Raw genomic sequence first — 5,000 nt, forward strand, 5'->3', positions numbered from 1 at the left:
TAATATATTTTGAATTTAGAAACAAGCCTTCACTCATTACTGTTATTTGCATAACCCTCACTCGCCCAACAAATTTCAATTTGTTGCGACAAAATATTATTTTCTCATACTCAAAGAGGATACCAGTTTCTTTTTCTTGATTATTTCGTTATATTTGTCGTTTTTTTTGTGTGTGTGTGTTATCTTACGTTATTATTGATTTTTACAAAAAATATTTTATTATTATTATTTTATTATATATGTATTTTTTTCATGAAAATTATTTTTATTTTTTCATGTTCCGGGATGTTCCGTCATGTTCCGGAATGTTCCGTCATGTTCCGGAATGTTCCGTGTTCCGGGTTTTATCGACGGCCAACTGCCTCGCGTGTGAATTAACGGCTCATAACGCATGCAAGAATGCAGAGATGAATCTGAAATCTACAACTACCAACTAGGCTTTTGTACATTATGCTAGAATTTTTTCGAGTATTTTAGTAAGGCAAAAGCATTGAGCATTATTCGAGCATTTTAGTGGCATTTTCCCCGGAAAATTAATTTTTCCGAGAAAATAAAATAGAAATTAACTTTTTTCAGGAGCCCATGCCCCATGAGCTCCTGCTTTTTTAAACAAAATGAAGACTAAAACTCAAAATTCACAAAAAAGCCTAATACAGCTGGTTTTTTTGGCTGTATTTATGAACTTGTACACGTTGTCGTTGTTGCTTGCAACACTTTCACGTTTTTGGAAGTGTAAACTTTGAAATTAATAAAAAAACCGTTTGTATAATGAGCATTATCCGAGCATTTTAGTGACTTTTTTGGGGAGACCGAGCATTTTAGTGGGAAAAATGGAGCATTTTAGTAGGGAAGCAAAAGCATAATGTACAAAAGCCTACTACCAACGGATTCAACTTTTGAATAATAAATATCATTAATGGGATCTTGGGGGGTACGCTTGACCTGGCTTGACTGTAACAACCTTACATGTAATCCAGTTCAGTCTTCTTGACGCTATTTAACGTTTCACCCGACTTTAAACAGAAAGTTGTTTTTTATTGTCTTTCTCCTTCTTGCGTTTATTCTGCAGTTCGCCCAGTATTTTCTCGTAACTTTTAATTTTTTAGCAAACTAGAGCTGCTAAGAATTCCCCCTCCCCCACCTATCCCTCTTTGAGTGAACTTTCATTCGGTCTTTCATTCGGAGTGAACTTTCTGATTCGGTCACAAAGTGAAATTTGAAATGACATTTTATTTCGGTATTTTAAGCTCCTTCTTTTTTTTTCTGATAGCCAGAAATGATTTGAATGTAAAGGCTAAAGTGTCTGTGTTTTTCACGACTCTGCTTGTAGACTGACCTCACCACCAATATTACATCACGGACCTAAATTCTGATTCGAGAGTGTCAAAAAGTAACTGATGGGTCTCTGAAAAACGAAATGCAGTCACTTTGGGGCAAGCAGGCTATATAGATGATGAACTCATTGGGCGTGGTCCATTCAACCAAAATTCCGACCGGTCCGACCGGGAAAATAAGGTGGACTCGTTTTTGTCGAAACTTTTCCGTTGGACCGAACCGATCCATTGAGTTTTGGACCGAAATTTCCGGAAATTTTGGTTGAATGGATCGCGCCCATTGTTAAGTTTATAACTCCTATCCGTATCCCAAAAGTCAAGCCTGCCCAGGGAGAGCGAACACAATCTTGGCGCCACTAGCCACGCCAGTATGTTTGGCGGGAAAATGGCTGATTAGCCAAATCTCCTTAACTCCATGACCATGCACCTTTCCAAATATTGCCCTTCTCATCATTGTATAGTTATTGCCTCTCTTAAGCATTTGCAACTATTTTGATTTGTATATAGAAGACTGTTTAGCAGTTTCCATTACTTTAATGTCTTGTAAACAACACGTGATACATGTTCTGATCTCCCCTCACCCCCATCCATAACAAAAAATTTTCAGACCAACACTGAAGGTACATACAAAAATATGACCATCTCAAGGCAAGGTTCATCACTGTAACTTACCACATAAAAGTCTTGTCGTTGTTTGCCATCGACTGACTCTGTTCTGAATACTAAGGTCCCATAAACAACGCCACGTTTAGAAAGAGCCCGCCCTTTCCCATCCAAGAAAACCCAAGTGGCAATTTCACCAACAGATAAAAGCCGTAAAAAAGGACCGCGTCAAATATTTCGTAAAATCACAAACACCTCATGACACTTTTACTTCACTCTTTCTTTAATAAACTTATTTTTTAAGGATAAATGACGTCAGAATGCGCGATTATAAGCATAGTGGGCTTATTAAAAGAAAATTTAACCAATGCACATGAAAGCGCCTAAGACGGGAACTAGGGGGAATTAGGAACATCGTGGGTATCGCTGAAAAAATATTGGCTGGTTCTCTGAATAGACACAATTAAAACCGTTTTTGTTCAGTAAGGAGCTGTTAGATGGGGGGAAAGCGACATAAAGTAGATCACATCAGAATACGGCACAGGACTAGGCTCTCAAAAATCGATAAGCATGCAAGACCAATCATTATGTGAAACAAAGAAAAATTCCTTGAGGGAAAAACTTATGGCTAGGGAAAAGACTCGAAGGTAGAAAGTTGGGATCGTAGCTTCTTTTCAGGTAACATTTCCTCAAGCCCGTACACGCATAAAAAAATCCATGAAGGTAAACAAAAAACGATCTTCTCCCTGACTAAAAAAAAAACTTTATTGACTGGACAGTGCTCTAAAAATAGATAAGCGACGATTATTTTTCTATATATTTAAAAGAAAAGCTATGATGACTTCAGCCGTCCTCCCACAAAGACCAAAAAAGCATATATCACTCAAGGCACCGAGCCAAGGGAAAATAGAGCAAATTTCCAATTTTTCCCTTGACGAAAGCACTATGTTACCTGTTTGACACGAACGGACATATGAGATCAGTTTAACTTCTCAAGTGACAAAAAAAAATCTTTCATTTTTTCCTTTCTTCCAAGCAAATGACCGTAAATGATCGATTAAGCGCCGCTACTCGAATAAACGCCGCCACGGAATAAGCGCCGCAGCGTTAATTTGATTTACAAATAAACGCCCCACGTGCACCTTTGTTAGACTTGTTACGGCGCTTGATACAAAAAGACATCAAAACCATATCGCATGGCAAACAAGACCACGACCCAATCGTGAGTTCTAAAGTTTTACTGTACGGGAACTTTCGAAAACAGGTTCATATAACAGTTTGAGGTGTGCGTATTTGTCCTTTTTCTTGCCGAACTCTGAGTTCTCTCCATATTCCCCTTAGTGTTTTACCCGCAGTTGAAATAAGCGCGCCTCCTTAATAAGCGCCGCACTTTTAACATGGAAAATGAAATAGGCGCCGCGGCGCTTAATCGATCATTTACAGTAACTTCCGATCTCCGACGGGCATATCGGAAAGACTGAAAACACTCAAACTGGACAAATTTGTGATTTTTTACAACTCGATGAAATTACTAAAAATCTGTACTCCTATTATACAAAATTTTTCTTTTCAATTTTAATTTTTTTACGATGGAGCATTACCCCCCGTACTCACTAGACATTGCTTCACAATCGTCGTGTTAAAATCATCAGTGAAAGACTCCATTTGCATAGCGTACATTTTGAAGAACATTTGTAAAAAAATTTGGATTCCTACCCTTATACCTTCATTAAAAATTAAAGTTGGGTAGTTTGTTGCTTTCTAAAAGTAATATGAACAGCCGAACGACATTGTTCACACGGAGTAGGAAAGGCAAAGCTTCACTTTTCCCTTCTAAGGTAGAAAGTGTCAGCAAAACGTGAGAGTCGTCCTTGAGGGCAAAGTGTCTAACCTAATTCTCTCACCGATTGCAAGTGTCATTTCATCCACGCATAACCTCACCTAGTTAACAGAACTAGCAAATGTAATGTGGAAACGTTACGAGAGAACTGAATAAGAAGTTAGGGTAAGTTTTGAGAACTGGGCACACACCTGGAAAATCCTGGCTATGCTCCTGATAGAGACACTCCTGAAGACCCGAAAGGAAAAGCCATATGATAGTTTCAGACTGAACCACCCATTAGTAAAAATAGATCATGAAGTTCTCGCGGCGGAGGATGAACTTGAAGGCTTCTGATCAAGTGCAATTTTTAAAGGAAGCCCAGACAAGATTATGTACGATGGGCACCGCAGCTTGTTGGACGTCTTACTAACAAGCACATTACCACTACTTGTCTTCAGAGGCGTTTTGAGTTTACGAGCAGAGAAAATTAGGTTTTGACGGTTAGAAGATGGGACGCCTTTTGTATGATGACGTCAAAAAAAAAAAGCGTTTGTTTTTTACCACTGATATTACATCAGTCGGTACACTTATGTTGTCGAAAGGTCCGTGAGCATGGTGAATGATTTTACATTAAACTGCAGACACATCTTCAGTCACTCCGTGAAAGAACACTCTTATTGTTCGCGATATCGGATAAACACTCTGATCACTTACTGAATTTTCTTTGCCTTTTTCCTTTATTTAGAATTAGGACTCTCTTGAGTTATCCATACATGGACTAGCCATTTTAAGCTTTTTCAAGAAAACTAAAATCTGGAATTGTCCCTAGGGAGGGGCATTTGCGCACCGTTTTAAAGCCCCTTGGTGGGGTGACTGGGGTTTTCTTATCTCCTGTGTTCATCCCTCATTCTTCTCAACCTCTTCCAAACCAATTTTCCTGTTCATCACAAAACACTTTATGGAAAGACCAAGAATCTCCTGAAAACGAAATTCGTGATTGAAACAAAATAACGAAATAATTTTGTACGGAACCGTTGTTAATGGTGTTTAAGATAGAATGAGTCTATTTATTACTTTGCCGACGCCCAATTTGCAAAACCGGAAGTAATGATGTTTATTTCAAGGGCTCATGTCTCGATCATGTCTCATCACGAGTTTTTCAAACGCTGTAAATACATGTAGATGGAACTATCATGGCATCCTCGCTCACTAATAACGATAACTTATATCAATTCCATTAT

Source organism: Porites lutea, chromosome 9, assembly GCF_958299795.1.
Source record: "Porites lutea chromosome 9, jaPorLute2.1, whole genome shotgun sequence".
In the NCBI taxonomy this organism is placed as follows: domain Eukaryota; kingdom Metazoa; phylum Cnidaria; class Anthozoa; order Scleractinia; family Poritidae; genus Porites; species Porites lutea.